Source organism: Salvelinus sp. IW2-2015, linkage group LG1 (genome assembly GCF_002910315.2).
Source record: "Salvelinus sp. IW2-2015 linkage group LG1, ASM291031v2, whole genome shotgun sequence".
Classification (NCBI taxonomy): domain Eukaryota; kingdom Metazoa; phylum Chordata; class Actinopteri; order Salmoniformes; family Salmonidae; genus Salvelinus; species Salvelinus sp. IW2-2015.
Genome location: NC_036838.1, coordinates 57086465 through 57104307, shown reverse-complemented (window position 1 = coordinate 57104307; position 17843 = coordinate 57086465). Strand labels below are relative to the sequence as shown.

Below are 17843 nucleotides of genomic sequence, written 5' to 3'. Positions count from 1 at the left end.
TAATTTAATAAAATAATTTATTTAAAAAATGTAAAAGGCAGAAAACATCAAAACAGGCGCACAGATTATATAGTAAACAGACAGCATTATATAATTATTGTCTATGATGCCAACACCTTGGGCCAAGTGGCATGTGTGTTACGTGTAACACTGCATGTGTTATTGGCACCAGTAGGGGGAGACAGATGGTTCAGCCAAGGGAAGGCAGGGGGTTCAGAGGCTTTTATCGCAGGTGCTAGTGTACTGTAGTGTAGAGTAGTGGTGAGTGTAGGTAATGCTATGTAGTGTAGTGTAGGGTAATGCTATGTAGTGTAGTGTAGGGTAATGTTATGTAGTGTAGAGTAGTGTAGTGTAGGGTAATGTTATGTAGTGTAGTGTAGGGTAATGTTATGTAGTGTAGGGTAGGGTAATGTTATGTAGTGTAGGGTAATGCTATGTAGTGTAGAGTAGTGTAGTGTAGGGCAATGCTAATGTGTGTAGTGTAGGGTAATGTTATGTAGTGTAGAGTTGTGTAGTGTAGGGTAATGTTATGGTGAGTGTAGTGTAGGGTAATGTTATGTAGTGTAGGGTAGGGTAATGTTATGTAGTGTAGTGTAGGGTAATGTTATGTTATGTAGTGTAGAGTAGTGTAGTGTAGGGTAATGTTATGTAGTGTAGTGTAATGTTATGTAGTGTAGGGTGGGTATGTTAGTTGTGTGGGTAGGGTAATGTTATGTAGTGTAGAGTAGTGTAGTGTAGGGTAATGTTATGTAGTGTAGCGTATATGTAGTGCAATGTACTGTACTGTTATCTTGGGGATAGGCATTTACACAGGGCACAGGCATTCTAATCCAAACTGATTCATAAAAAAGATTAACAAAGCAGTGAAGTATAGCAGAGGAGGATGTTCTCCCCAACTCACACAGAGTACTTTGCCTGAGGCTTAAAGACCAATGGTAGCTCAGTGGGCTAATGTGGTCTTGAGCTGTGCAGAGGACCTAAGTTCACTATTCGGTGGTTACACGTCATGTTGCCACTTGCCATGTAATTTTTTACTGTTTGTTGAAGCATAAACAACTGGACCTTTGCGTTATTGATGGAGGGTGGGGGTTGGGTGCATTACAATGACTTCGGTTATACATAAACTGACAATGGGGTCCATGGCAGGTCTTGCGTGTAGCCAGGTCCAGAGGTAATATCTAATAGCAATTAATAAATAGGCCTGTGAAAGCTCCTCTGAAAAGCAGTAGAGAAAATGCAATCAATCATTCACAATAAAATGCAGTGTGAATAACCCCTTCCCTACACAGACCAGTGTCCAAGGACACGGTTGGTTATGTACTATTTTCAGAGGCATTTGTGCATCTAGACTTTATAGGCGTATGCTTTGTTTCATTTTAAAAATATGTTTCATGCATAGATTTATGACTTCATAATCTGTCTCGATCATCTATTGTTTTTGACATGTGCAACAAACCGAAAAGAAGTTTGTTTTTAGTAAATAAATAAACCATAAGTGTTACATACAGTGGGAGAACAAGTATTTGATACACTGCCGATTTTGCAGGTTTTCCTACTTACAAAGCATGTAGAGGTCTGTAATTTTTATCATAGGTACACTTCAACTGTGGAGACCGGAATCTAAAACAAATCCTGAAAATCACATTGTATGATTTTTAAGTAATTAATTTGCATTTTATTGCATGACATAAGTATTTGATACATCAGAAAAGCAGAACTTAATATTTGGTACAGAAACCTTTTGTTTGCAATTACAGAGATCATACGTTTCCTGTAGTTCTTGACCAGGTTTGCACACACTGCAGCAGGGATTTTGGCCCACTCCTCCATACGACCTTCTCCAGATCCTTCAGGTTTCGGGGCTGTCGCTGGGCAATACGGACTTTCAGCTCCCTCCAAAGATTTACTATTGGGTTCAGGTCTGGAGCTGGCTAGGCCACTCCAGGCCCTTGAGATGCTTCTTAGGAGCCACTCCTTAGTTGCCCTGGCTGTGTGTTTCGGGTCGTTGTCATGCTGGAAGACCCAGCCACGACCCATCTACAATGCTCTTACTGAGGGAAGGAGGTTGTTGGCCAAGATCTCGCGATACATTGCCCATCCATCCTCCCCTCATACGGTGCAGTCGTCCTGTCCCTTTGCAGAAAAGTATCCCCAAAGAATGATGTTTCCACCTCCATGCTTCACGGTTGGGATGGTGTTCTTGGGGTTGTACTCATCCTTCTTTTTCCTCCAAACACGGCGAGTGGAGTTTAGACCAAAAAGCTCTATTTTTGTCTCATCAGATCACATGACCTTCTCCCATTCCTCCTCTGGATCATCCAGATGGTCATTGGCAAACTTCAGACGGGCCTGGACATGCGCTGGCTTGAGCAGGGGGACCTTGCGTTAATCCATGACGGCGTAGTGTGTTACTAATGGTTTTCTTTGAGACTGTGGTCCCAGCTCTCTTCAGTCATTGACCAGGTCCTGCCGTGTAGTTTGGGCTGATCCCTCACCTTCCTCATGATCATTGATGCCCCAGGAGGTGAGATCTTGCATGAGCCCCAGACCGAGGGTGATTGACCGTCATCTTGAACTTCTTCCATTTTCTAATAATTGCGCCAACAGTTGTTGCCTTCTCACCAAGCTGCTTGCCTATTGTCCTGTAGCCCATCCCAGCCTTGTGCAGGTCTACAATTGTATCCCTGATGTCCTTACACAGCTCTCTGGTCTTGGCTATTGTGGAGAGGTTGGAGTCTGTTTGATTGAATGTGTGGACAGGTGTCTTTTATACAGGTAACGAGTTCAAACAAGTGCAGTTAATCAGGTAATGAGTGGAGAACAGGAGGGCTTCTTAAAGAAAAACTAACAGGTCTGTGAGAGCCGGAATTCTTACTGGTTGGTAGGTGATCAAATACTTATGTCATGCAATAAAATGCAAATTAATTACTTAAAAATCATAACAATGTGATTTTCAGGATTTTTTAGATTCCGTCTCTCACAGTTGAAGTGTACCTATGATAAAAATTACAGACCTCTACATGCTTTGTAAGTAGGAAAACCTGCAAAATCGGCAGTGTATCAAATACTTGTTCTCCCCACTGTATACATCATAAAGATATGTATATCAAAACCATTGTACACTGGAAATGATATGGGTCAGCTGATTTAAACAACAATAGAAGACGGTACCATCATTGAACTCGACAGCACAGCAATATTTTAAAATAAATATATCATTTTTCTGTGATGGCCACCAATGGWTTTGTGTGTTGGTTTTAAATGATTAAGCAGATCTTTATGGATAATATGAAACTGAATAGCCACTGCTCTAACCCGTCTGCAGTTGCTAAGGCAACCCGCTCTCATTCTTTAGGTGACTCTGGAGAGCCACTCATCATGGACACCACTGTAGGTCTGATTCCCTCCAGCAGAGGGTGCTCAACTCACACATTACCAATGCCATAAAAATCGATMTAGGGCTCTATTCAATCTTGACTGACGATTCAAACTGAATTCTRCTGCTGCTRYATTGTTCGCTACATACTTCAATCTGAGACTGCCATCATTGAAGTTGTTTGTGGTCACGTTAAAATGAGGGGTGTTGTACAAAACAAAGTCATCAGCGATTGGATAATCTCTAACCAATCAGAGTATCAAAGCCAATGACACATTTTCAAAATGCTGCTATACCCACGTYTGTTCTGGCTCTGGCCCAACCCATCGGTTTCTGTGACCAATCAGATGGTCTAGAATGGATTTCCATTCTAGAAATCGTCTGGGACGTACTCGGATCCAGACTCATTGTGGAGAAGAAACTAACGTGGGCGTGGAGTAGCATTTGGCCGGAGCAAGGAGTTTGGGTAGCCAGGCAATAATCTTRTGGGAAGTTCAGCTTTACAGCATGATTGAAATTTAAAGGCAACGTTCACGCTGCATATGTCGGSTCAATCGGCAAGTACCTTAACATTTCTATCGCGGAATCTGTAACCCGTCAAATTTACAGACTGAATAGAGCTCTTAGTATTACAGTCATTCCAATGRTGTGACAAATTCTGTATAGAAAATATTAAATGATATAAACTAGTGACTATATRTTAACTAAAAAGGTCAAGATGAACAAAATCAGCAGGGTGTAAAATGAATCAATTAAACATGAGATGATTTGGTTATCCCTCCACACAGAATCATGGTGTACCTAACCTAACCCTGTGGCTATTGGGCAGAACACTTGTTTAATCAGACATTCCGAAGCCGTTGGTAACTCTACCTAATAAAATGTGCTTCTCTCTCCCTATTTAATAACGAAACAAATGAAAGACTGCTGTAACACTTCAGGCTTCTTTGCACTGTGTTTGGCTTTGCATATTAATTAAGGCGACCAATTGACTCGACTGTAATCTGCCGTGCTTTGATGTACAAAGCCCTCTCTCTGTGTCAGTGTCCTTTGCTAAATGAAGATACTTTAAAGTAATAGAGTAATTGCCTCAAATCGTTACCTGCTGTAGARCACAATACAGTCATTTTCTGCATGCACTTTCTATAGCCTGTCACTAATGATAGACATGGAAAAGCTACTCTATTCACATGAAACAATACCCTCTGAGCAGCATTCTACTTTCAGATCAGGGAGGACAGGTAAATAACACATTTCATCCTACACTTTTTCCTACTTAGAAGAAAGAGACCAGCAGAGGCTGCTGTTACCTCAGTAATGTAAAGGGAAAGGACATTRCAGTCCATGAGAACCATAGGATGTGTGACATGCAGTGTTGATTGATGTGGAAATCCTGTAACAATAAGGGCTGAATAACCTTTAATCTTGTTTAGTGCTATTTCTCAATGTGGTATACTGTACTACTAGGTACTATCAGAATGGTGATTGAGGGCATATCACTCCTTACAACAATGCTGATATAAAAACACAAACTGTGTTCCAACTGCAACAACTGTATGAAATGATGCTGGGCCGCCGTGGGACTTCGCCAGGTTCGGAGGRACAAACAGCAACTAGACATCTCTTCAGTCCGAAGATAACTAACTCTTGTGGAGTATTGAAGTGTTAAAGGAAATCACCTCACCTTCATAACCTTGACAGGGAGATTCTGTCTCCTCAGTTCATACAGCCTCCAAAGTTACTCCTCCAAGTGATTAATACAAGAAAAAGCTGTAAATAATAGGAGAACTGAACTTTTCGTGCCAGCGCAGCCTCCATAAAAATTCTGCATTTTAAGCCAAGTTTCCTGACCTCGTATATTCTGTCCAATGCGCTGCAAGGTGTAATTTTTCTGATTGGGTTCAACATCCTGAGGGCAGTGTGTGTACATGAGAAAGAGTGTGAGTGTGTGAAAAGCAAGCTGCTTAAAATCAGTTGCGTTATAGTCACACCACAAGGAGAAACCACAAGGTTTCAGCCATTCACATTGTCATTAAACATACTGAACTGCTCTGAACAGAGTTCAGTTCTGTACTAAGTAGTGACCAATGTGTGACAAAAGTAACGTGTTACGTAATCATTACTTTTATGAGTAACGAGTAAAGTAATCAATTACTTTTTCAAATTGGGTAATATTATTACAGTTACTTATGCACGAGTTGTGCGATACTTTCAGAATCATATCTCTACCGGGCGCGTGTTTCATGATCCGATCTCGACTTGTTTCCTCARTTAGTTCTCWAGCYAGAGGAGAAAGGCTGTTTGGAGAAATGTCATGTCAGCTGCTGTCCATAGAAATGTTTAGAGAGTGAAACTCTTTTCCATTGAACACTTCTGTGATAGTAAAACCCATAGAGGGCTTTCCCATCTAGTGCTAAGTGTGCCCTTTATACATCTCTATGGGTCCGTGTAGTCTATAACTAGAACTGGCYGTTCTAGAGAAAGGTTTTGAATGAAAAGATAGGAAATCTGTACAGGTTTCCCCATATGATAGTCTATAACTGCTGCGCTATCACAGGAAAGCAGGTCCACAGACGAAAGGAGAAATGAATGATCAAACCTGTGTTTGTAKGTAGTCTATCTATGGTAGAGTGCGTGCGGCTCGCCTTGCTCCCTCCAACAGTCAAACAAATGGTTTGATTTAGAGATTTAGTTCATGAAAGTAATGCGAATATAACGCGTTACTTTTCACACAAAGTAATACTGTAAAGTAACTTTTGTTAAATGTTAAATATATTACTTTTCCAAGTAACTAATCCCAACATTGGTAGCGACAGGTTTGAATTAATTCTATAATATATCCATGAAATGAGAGCTGTCTGGGGCAYGCGATTATGCCTCAGTGGTTTGCCTTTTCACTGGGATTTCTCACTGGGGACTGGAATTAGCATGGCTTAAATTTCTTCAGCCCCTCGGCTAATTGAAACGTGTAATCTCCCGAGTCGGCACACCACAGAGGAACTGGGAGGACTGCTCTGAAGCTCTGTCTCAACATGATCTCCTCAAAGCAGACACATTAAACAAGAGTAAGAAGGCTCCAGCTCCCCCAGCAACCTTTAACTACCTTAAGCTCTTTCACTTAAAGCGTTGACTTTAAGCAAAACAGTAACGGGTGAGATTTGTAGTTTTAAATGCACTCTCAAAACAATCTTACTCACTCTCATCCAAGGACATTAGACATAAACCGAGAATTAGTTTCAGGGGATGAGATAGGGACAGTGTATGTGTGGTGATTAGTAAAATGTTTCTAAAGATAATGTGAGTTGTGCYGTTTGTACTCTTGTCCCCTTCAAACGCACAACATTCTGATGTAGTACACAAGGGTCTGCTTAGTTTGTGAAAGAGAAAACCAGCAGGTACTCAGGCCCCCTAGGACCAGAGTTGCCTGTCACTGGCTGAGGTGTACTGCATGCTTAGTTAGGGTTGAATTTGCTCCAACAGAGTTATGCAGCAACATTGATTGGCTCAGATGCTTTTTTAAGCCCAGAAAGATGCTTCCTGATATAGAGCATCGTCCCGCCTACTCTTTCACGGTTCAGATGGAGTTTGGATGYTTGAGGTGGAATCTGCTCAGCACTCCACAGGTGTGACCTGCAAAAGTCTGCCTGCCCCCTGAAACAGGAGCTTACTGTAGCTCCCTGAACAGAGGGCATCAAGGGAACATCACACAGCAGCTGTGCTCACAGGCAGGCTCAATTTGAGAAACAGCTTGCTTCAGGTATCTTGAGGGTATCTCCTCATTTGAACTAAAAGTCTGCAGGGACCTCAGGAATAGCGAGATTGAACATTCCTGTCACCGGATTTTTGTGTAAAAGTGTGACAAAGAAAGAGTTTAAAAATGTGGCACTGCAATTAAGCTATTAGATTTGCSTTGCTCRCTCCAACAGTCAAACAAATAGTGAGATTTAGAGATMTAGTTCATGAAAATATTGCAAAGTAATATAACGCGTTACTTTTCATAGTAAAGTAACTTTATGGTCCCTGGAGGAGAGAGGTCATTCTTGGCAGGTGTGCACTGCCCTTCAGCCAGCTCTGTGGTGGATTATAAAACCAGGCAGATTTTATAATATAAGCCTTCTTACAAGCCCTGAGGTGCAGGTTGGCATTTCTTGTCATGAATCTTGTCCTGGAGGGAGCTCTGCAGAGTGGTCACTAGGTGGCACAGCCACAAAGTCATAAAATCTGATATTAAACCTAACCTTAACCATACTGCTAACCTTAACCATACTGCTAACCCTAATGCTTAACCCTAACTGTAAATTAAGACCAAAAAGCACATTTTAGTTTTCATACATTTTTACAATATAAAACTGGCCCATCTAGCGGAAATCACTCAAGTTCTGCCTCCAGGGCAAGATTCATTTTTATTTAACTAGGCAAGTCAGTTAAGAACAAATTCTTATTTTATAATGACGGCCTATCCCGGGCAAACCCTCCCCGAACCCGGACYACGCTGGGCCAATTGTGCGCTGCCCTTTGGGACTCCCGATCACAGCRGGTTGTGATACAGCCCTGGATCAAACCAGGGTCTGTCATGACGCCGCTAGCACTGAGATGCAGTGCCTTAGACCACTGCGCCACACGGGTTCCCATCATGACAATAAACATCAATGTAACGGCTGTCTAATTCCTCCTCCTCGGATGAGGAGAAGGAGTAACGGTCGGACCAAAACGCAGAGTTGTTAGTGCTCATATTGATTTAATCAAAACGAAACGGAACACTTACAAATACAAAAAAACAACAAACGTGACAAAACCGAAAACAGTCCCGTGTGGCACGAACACTGACACAAGATACAATCACCCACAAACAAACAGTGAGAACAGCCTACCTTAATATGGTTCTCAATCAGAGGAAACGTCAAACACCTGCCTCTAATTGAGAACCATATCAGGCAACACATTTAACCCAACATAGAAACACATAACATAGAATGCCCACCCCAACTCACGCCCTGACCAACTAAACACCTACAAAAACAAGGAAAACAGGTCAGGAACGTGACACATCAACCTGCCCCTGAGGTGAGCACACCAAACAACTCCACAAACAATCAGATAAAAAGATTCAATTAAGTAGTACAGGGAAATAATATGTACTGTATGGGCCAATGGGTTATTTATTTATTTATTTTGATTTAACCTTTATTTAACTGTTAAGTTGAGCCATTTTGTTCACATTCAGCATCACTCCATCAAGGGAAATATGGTATCTACATATATTTCAGGATGTTGTGTATCRCTGGAAATAATKAGAATTKATTTGAAAACATAGCTTGTCCATATGGGGTAAGTTGAGCCGCCTACACATTTCTGRAGCTTACCGCTTCGGCTCAATTTACCCCACTCTCCCCTACCTGTGCAGTTAATTATGGACAYACTAAAAACGGTTTATCCTAAAGGAGGCTTAATGCATCATGAACCATAACTTTTTGCAACCCAGAATTTGGCTTGGTCATTTCATCACGTTGAAAGAACAGCATGTTCAGCAATAGGAAAATGCAGCACACAATACAGCAAGCATCGCATTGGCAATGCAGCGTCTGTTAGAGAAAGCTCGCCTGTTTGAGTCAGCAGAGCGGCGTCACATTTGAAAACATAGAAATACCGCCTTTTGTTCCCGCCCTAGAAAAACGACCAAAAGCGTTGTGGTTAGATAGATGTAGTTTTAATATATCGACTACTGGATGTACATAGTATTTGCATGTCAAAAACATAACGATTAGGCCTAATTATCTATTTCGGTTTTCAAAAATMATAATCTAACATCTGTATTAAGGCAGGCGAACCAATTGTGTCTCACGTGCTTATTGTAAATCTTATTGAGCGTGAAGATGCGCTATGTCTGCTACACGCTTTTGAGCAGACTAATCATAACATATTCTTATACATATTCAATGTTTGCAGGATTAGGGTATAACTCCAAAACAAGTAAACTCAGTGAACTTCAAGTCTGAAATTACATGAYGCTTAATGTAGCAGGTGGTCGAATCGACATAGCCTAAATCAAAAAGAATACCAGCACGATTTAATAAGTGCATGGCGCACTCTTTCTTGGCATGTGGTGTAACTGCCTTCTGGTAATTGTGAAATATTTGCGCTTTCTATCCGGTTCTCAGCAGAGGCATTGATACCAATCCCTTTACCAAAATTAATTGTGCATTTTGCTGCGTTGCATTATGATCAAATGAATTCAGTGYGCGCTGAGTGCACTCCATCGATTGGACAGTGCTGTCTCCATTCCGCGGGCATGCGAGGTTTGCTTTTCAGTCATCTTCATTATCAGGAAATGTCAATATATGTTGTTTAAACACAAGATGTGACTGTAGTATAAAGGCTACTTTACGTCACCSGTCAATTCGATTTATCTGTAATCAGCAGCAGGCAACGAAAGTTAGGCGAGTCAAGACTTTCACCACCACTTTCCAGTGGAAAGCGCTCCAGCGGCTTTGGGATCGAGACAGCCTACTCAAACGCATGGATTTCTTTGGGATATTTCAAACGACGGATGGAGCTTTTTGGAAGTAAGGTCGAGGACATAATCTACACAATATTACCAACAGGAACGACATTTTTCTTGATTCTTACATTGACACGTTTGTGCATTGGATATGGGTCAGTTCACACCGTGAAGATTCTGCCAGAGCAGACCCGGTAAAGGGGTAAGTAGCCGTAAAATGGGTCAACTTTGAAATTCAAATATAAAATAGAAGATAGACAAAGGCATTCAACTATTCACATTTCAGTACGCTCAATATCTATATGTGGTTGTATTAGATTAACTGAAAGCAATTATTTAGACAAACGGAAGTGTTGTAGCCTAGGAGTTTGTGTAGCCTAATGATTTTAAGGTTACTATAATGACACAATTGCAAAATATAGGCACATACTTGCAGAGAAACCTCGAGATCTCATTATGTGGTGTTTGTGTATCCTGAGAAGTGCAACACCACGAATATTGAGGCACGCATTGATTGATTGTTTTATACATGAAGGTGCAGCGTGTGTGTGCAGGTCTGTGTCCGCACCCGTAGTCCACATGGAAATGATGCGGACTGCAAAGCAAAGAGATATGTTTTTGTAAGGAAACGAACAAACGAAGTTATGTTACTTCATGTATGCTTTGTGGGGCAAACAATGTTATAATTGATCGAACATATCTAACTAGTGATATCGACAATTATTTTGAGCCACTATGGAAGTGCATGAGCAACTGACTCTCTGCTATTCAGACGGGTTAGAAATATCACAGAATGCGAGGTGCCTTCTAAAGGCCCCCCCATAAGAGCATCTGCTAAATGACTTAAATGTAATGTAAATATGCATCCTTGCAATAACTTCGATACGCCGGAGAAAACTCCCGCGGGGAAAGCAAACGGTGTGTTAGAATTCTTTTCCACTCTAGATGTTCTACAGCTGTGCTGTGCAGCAACCTCTTGGCAATCCGAGAAAACGATCTGGAGACACACACGTGGTGTCCAATGGAATGGAAAACTATTAACGGACACAACTGTCAACTGAGAAGAATTGTGGTGGATATAGGTAGAGTCATAAAATWAACACCACGGATAGTCTGAAGGACTGAAGCACCATGCAACAGCTTTTAGAAGTTTTGACATTTCTCATTGGAAATGTTAACACATTGGGTTTGCACATTAATTCTCTTACCAACATCACCCTATGATAATTCCAATGTTCAGTGGAAGTCAGCCTTTTGTGACCAAGTATTCTTAAAGGTCCAATGCAGCCGTTTTTATCTCAATATCAAAAAATGATGTAGCTAGGTGGTCTGAAACCGCTCCCATGCAAAACATGCTGACATTTCAGGTGGTATTTTCAAACAGCTCTTACACTAAAAATACATGATCATAATTTTCACAATTTCACAGTATTATTCCAACTTCATAGTGTGGAAATATACAGTGCATTCGGAAAGTTTTCAGACCCCTTGACTTCTTCCACATTTTGTTACGTTACAGCCTTATTCTGAAATGTATTAAATAAAAACATTTCCTCAGCAATCTACACACAATACCCCCCCAAAAAACAGTTTTTTTTTTTTTAAATGTTTGCAAATGTATAAAAAATAAAACACAGAAATACCTTATTTACATAAGTATTCCGACCCTTTGCTATGAGACACGAAATTGAGCTCAGGTGCATACCTGTTTCCATTGATCATCCTTGAGATGTTTCTACAACTTGTTTGTAGTCCACCTGTGGTAAATTCAATTGATTGGACATGATTTGGAACGGCACACACCTGTCTATATAAGGTCCCACAGTTGACAGTGCATGRCAGAGCAAAAACCAAGCCATGAGGTTAAAGGAATTGTGTCGAGGCACAGATCTGGGGAATGCAACCAAAACATTTTTGCAGCATTTAAGGTCCCCAAGAATAGAGTGGCCTCCATCATTCTTAAATGGAAGAAGTTTAGAACCACCAAGAATCTTCCTAGAGCTGGCCGCCCAGCCAAACTGAGCAATCGGGGGAGAAGGGCCATGATCAGGGAGGTGACCAAGAACCCGATGGTCACTCTGACAGAGCTCTAGAGTTCCTCTGTGGAGATGGGAGAGCCTTCCAGAAGGACAACCATCTCTGCAGCACTACACCAATCAGGCCTTTATGGCAAAGTGGCCAGACGGAAGCCCCTCCTCAGTAAAAGGCTCTTGACAGCCTGGTTTGGGATGAATTGGAATGCAGAGTGAAGGAAAAGCAACCAGTGCTCAGCATATGTGGGAACTCCTTCAAGACTGCTGGAAAAGCATTCCTCATGAAGCTGGTTGAGAGAATYCCAAGAGTGTGCAAAGTTGTCATCAAGGCAAAAAGGTGGCTACTTTGAAGAATCTCAAATACAACATATATTTTGATTTGTTTAACACTTTTTTGGTTACTACATGATTCTATATGTGTTATTTTGTAGTTTTGATGTCTTCAGTAGTATTCTACTATCTAGAAAATTGTAAAAATAAAGAATAACACTTGAATGAGTGGGTGTGTCCAAACCTTGAACTGGTATTGTATATATATATATATAACACAGGGAACTCACGTTTTTGACAGCACAGCCCCTTTAACATGATCTTTCTAAATAAGATGGTGACAGACAACCACTTGAAAATGAACGGCCATGTCTTATGGAAGATGTGGTAAATATCAGAACGTTGGTGTCTGTAGAGGTTGCACACGAGTATGACCTCCGGGGAAGTGAACACTGCCTTGAAAGTCAGATTACAGTAATGACATCATGATATTAATAATGCCGTTTCCATTTGCAGGATATCTATACCCCAGGCCTCTCTTTGTCTGTTTAGGGTATAAGATAAGCTCTGTTCTATCTTTGTCTCAGCTTGCCTTCAAATCGGCCTGCTGACATGATTGCTTCCAAATGTGCACTTTTCTGCAGATCATTTTTTTCTTGTTTTTGACGAACGTACAGCTAAAGGGGAAAAGTACTCTACATATCACTGGGTTAATTATCTTAAGAGGCTGACTAAGCACAACATTTTTTATTTAGATTGAATTTAGCCCTGTCTTTGAGGTTCCCCTGGATAGATTTGATGTCTTCCGTTATTGGGTTATTCCTTCTGGCATGTTCTTAATGAACACAGCCACTGGTAGCCTAGCTACATGATGCTAGACAGATAGAGAACACATGTGATGTGAGCAGATCCCAGGGGGAGACAGGTTGTGTGTAGTAGGCTACTGTATCAATGCAACACGCTGCATGGGAAAAGAGGTGCAGGGCTCAAACAGCCTTAGATTTACATTACCCTGCGTAGCTCTGCTTCTCCCCCCTCCCCCTCTCTCTTTCTCTCTCTGTCTTTCTCTTTTCTCTCTATCTCTCTGTACCTCTCTGTCTCTCTCTGTCTCTCTCTGTCTCTCTCTCTCTGTCTGTCTCTCTCTCTCTCTGTGTCTCTCTCTGTCTGTTGGTTTAACAAGTGCACACTCAGCAAGAGCCCTCTGGGTAGCCCACTGTTCTTAAGTTTCTTTAATATGCCATGGGGTAGAATGTAAGCAGCTATGGAGTAGATAGCATTACTCTATTCTATACCAAGTTAATAATGTATGGCTACATGCATAACATATTATGCTGGTTCTTAGTAGATGGTGTTTTTGCTGTTTGACATTCCAATCTAGTTCGGAGTGGTCATGTGTCGTCTAGGACATCCATTTATTTAAAGTGAATAAAATCACAGTAATCAACATTTAGTATGGTATCCAAATACCAAGTAGAAACAACGGTAGCGCATTTTCAATAGATACTCTAGAGAGTGGTTCATTGTTGCTTATGCTTTGGATTTTATATAGAAGATAAAGAAAAATTGGAGGATGGATTTCCAAAAAACAGCCCAATGACTTCCCCTYGAGCGATGTTGTTCCGTCTGTAAAGAGTTTGGCTGGGAAGGAAGGGGACTTCCATTGGGCTGTGCAGCCTATCACGAGCCCGAGTTCCAGCTTCAGTCTCCTCCCGGCAGATACCATCTGCTCATTGGAAGCCCCGTCCAAGCAGCTCTGTGTTGGTAGAAATGGAGAGAGAGCGAAAGAGAAATAGAGAGAGGGGGGAGGTAGGAAGGGGGGGGGGGGGTGGAGGAGAGAGGGAGGGTTGGTGGGAGAAAGAAGAGTGGAGAGAGAGAGAGGGAGGTAGATAGAGAGAGATGCAACACTGCACTAGACTGACTCATACTGGCAAGATTGTCTGTATGCTCCCTTGTAAGTTCCGTGACCATGGCTTAATTCACAAGGGTTCTGTGTCAGGAGTTGAGTTTTCTGTAGGCATCGACTCCTAAAAAAACACTTTGACCATTCCATATTGCTACCAGCTGGGTTTGTGGAATGCAACAAGCCCAATGCAGTCTTGATCTCTGTCTACACAACTGTGATGTAGGTAAACTATGAACTAGGCAAATGTCCTGATCCTGAGAGGATTCATTAATTCATACTACTAACAGTGGATAAAGAAAGTAACCAATCTGTCTATTCAATAGACACAGTCAAGATCTGACTTTTATAGAGGAAAGAGGAAGTCAGTTCTGGAGCTTTATGGTTACTGTTTTTCAATTGGAGACGTAAGACGTAAGAATTTATTTTTTATACTGTGCTTAAACATACCTAGATTAACAGAACAGCCATTATCAAATATTTTAATACATCTGCAGAATGTCTGATCATTGTCTTGCCTTTGGACCTGGATTGTATATCTTTAAGCTGTTGCCTAATATGTGGGTGTCATCATAAGGTGTTGCCAGAATTGATTCAAAAGTGCTTAAATTTGATCATGTGTGTCTTCAGAAGAGGTCTGTACAAACAGTAGACCATGCACATTAAAGCAAGGCCATGATTGAAGTTATGTGAATATCTGTCTCAAACACAGCCACCCACACTCGCATGTGTATACGCACACCTCTCTCTTCCTAGTTCTCTCTAGTTCTCTTCTCTCTCTCTCTCTCTCTCTCTCTCTCTCTCTCTCTCTTCTCTCTCTCTCTCTCTCTCTCTCTCTCTCTCACACTCTACGTTCTCTCTAGTTCTCTCCTCTCTAGTTCTCTTCTCTCTCTCTCTCTCTTCTCTCTCTCTCTCTCTCTCTCTCTCTCTCTCTACCTCAAACTAAATATATGCAGAATAGAAAGGTCCTCAAGAATGTTAAGAGTATATCCTGAGTCATTGTACGCAAAGCATTCTCCTAGGGCTGACTGGTGTGAAATGGACTGTGAAATGAGTGCACTTAACATCCCCTAACTCGCTGGATTATACACATCGCAGAAGGTTACGCCATCACCCTGTCTCTGCCTCTCAACACTTCCCCAAGTCCCATTCACCTTTAATACGGTCAAATAAACATTCAGAGCGCATTTCCAGACAACCCCGCACAAACGTCCAAATGATGAATGGAGAGGAGTTGTTTCTGTTGAATTAACTACAACCATAACATCAGGTTACAACACATTAACACTGACAATGGTTGAATGTAGAGAGCAGCAAGATGAAAAAAATAAGACTTCCCTGATAGCAACACGTGTGTCATATCAATCTCAAAGGCAATCCGGGAAATATCAARATCAATCTCAATCTCTAATGCAGCAACAATCGTTATGTTTACATGTCAAAGAACATGAGCTAAAATGAGAGCCGTGGCTGAGGCACTGATCATAGCATTTTCAACAGTGCAGTTCAAGAAGAGTTAAGAAAATATTTACCAAATAAACAAAAATAAAATAAAAAAATTATAAAAAAGTTATTGTGTTACCTTTTTATATATTTTTATTTTTTACTTTAGTTTATTTGGTAAATATTTTCTTAACTCTTCTTGAACTGCATTGTTGGTTTTAGGGCTTGTAAGTAAGCATTTCACGGTAAGGGCTACAGTTGTTGTATTCGGCGCATGTGACAAATAAAGTATGATTTGATTTGATTTGATATAAGCCCTGTTGTGAATATCCCCTTTTAGTCACACTGTCCTCTCTCTGGCTATTCACTGTAACACACCTTCTGTGATATGGATTCCGATTGGATCGTTTGCCATGCATAAACGTCATTCTGTTGAAAAGGCTTGTGCCGTCGCTTGTTAGCCATCTGAAACCTTGTCATCATTCGATCCTTGCAGCATTTTAATTGCATGCAATAATGCAATAAAATAACCCACATGGGAGTCATTTTCATAGGCACTAAGAATAACAACTCAACCTGATATTTTCTAATACATTTTTTATTTCTGCTCTCTAAAGAGTGATGAAAGAAATGCTAACCGGTGTTAAAGGGGCAATCTGCAGTTCAACGATAACAAAGAGGTACCACCCTGCCACTTTTTGAGTAAACAACTGAGGGATGGGGCCGGAGAAATGTAACCACTCTCAAATGAATATCCAGAGCTACAAATGCCAGGACTGAACATCCATGATACGAAGGTGATAGTTCTAACCATATTTTAAAGCTAATTAGTGTTTGTTTACTACTACACTGTTTATTAACAATGGAGTTAAACAAGCTTATATTTTGGGTTCTGATGTGGTATGACAGTTGAAGTCAGCCCATGAGGCATTTATATTTATATTCTTCAAGAATTCTTCAAGAATCAGTGGTTATATATCATTAATTAAAAGTCCAAAAATAGACGTAGTAATCACATGTTAAGAGTAAAGTTAGTTTAGGTTTTCTATTAGCAACAGTGTCAGTCACCCAGAATAACTTCACATTGTGACAGAGTGCAAATCTCTCTGTCTCTCTCTCTCTCTCTCTCTCTCTCTCTCTCTCTCTCTCTCTCTCTCTCCATTGGTTATCAGATGTGTTCCACTGTATTCACTTTCCTTATTTAATTTGGGGATTTGATCATCCATGATTTAGTGACTGTAAAAAATCTATTGATCACCGGATTTTTTAAAAGCCTGACTAACTTTCTGTTTTGTCACTTAAATTCAAGAGAAATGTAGGTTTGAATCTTTTTGCAAACAGTAATTTTCTTTGAGGAATGTATTAGCAACTCTGAAGGTATCATTAATTTTGATGAATGTATTTATGTTTTGAGAAGGCAAATACATTTTGTAAATGCATTTAGTGTTTTCCAAAAGTCCACCGAGTTCTGTTTGAGAACACTGTTTTGAATTGTACGCAATTCAGAAAAACTGTATTATTTATCAGGTCCTTCTTTTCAATATCATTACTCTGTTAAATCATTGCTCACAGAAATGGTTTAAAAAATAATAATTTGAGGATTACAGTGGAGGCTGCTGAGTGGAGGATGGCACATAATAATGGCTGAAACTAGAGCGAATGGAATGGCATCAAACGCATGGAAACCATGTGTTTGATGGATTTGATGCCCTTCCATCTTTTCCTTTTCAGCCATTACCACTAGCCCGTCTTCATCAATTAAGATGCCACACCCTCCTCTGGAGGATTCATATGAAATACACAGTACTATTCAGGAACAGCATGTGTTGTATCCTTTAAGCTGTTGCCTAATATGTGGGTGTCATCATAAGGTGTCCGCAGAAATTGATTCAAAGCGCTTAAATTGATCATGTGTGTCTCAGAGAAGGTCTGTACAACAGTAGACCATGCACATTAAAGCAAGGCAGGATTGAAGTTATGTGAATATCTGTCTCAAACACAGCCCCCCACACTCGCATGTGTATACGCACACTCTCTCTCTCTAGTTCTCTCTAGTTCTCTTCTCTCCTCTCTCTCTCTCTCTCTTCTCTCTCTCTCTCTCTCTCCTCTCCTCTCTCTCTCTCTCTCTTCTCTCTCTCTCTCTCTCTCTCTCTCTCCTCTTCTCTCTCTCTCTCTCTCTCTCTCTCTCTCTCACACACACCCACACACACACACAACACTTAATGGGGTGGATGCGATCGCGAGAGAGTGTGTGATGTTTTAAAATCTCGGATCCCTGTACCCCACCATGGGTGTTCTCTGTCTGTCTTCCCCGAGGGATCT

The 17843-nt window shown here is 40.9% G+C and overlaps 1 protein-coding gene across 1 annotated transcript in view; it reads left to right on the top strand.

Annotated features, from left to right (window-relative positions):
- Positions 1-9537: 9537 nt before the first annotated feature.
- LOC111970456 (metabotropic glutamate receptor 4-like) overlaps positions 9538-17843 on the top strand; it is a 295475-nt gene continuing 287169 nt past the window's right edge. The window contains exon 1 of the mRNA XM_023997215.2: positions 9538-10077. The gene's annotated coding sequence lies outside the window, so the exon portion shown is untranslated. The remainder of the gene's footprint in view (positions 10078-17843) is intronic.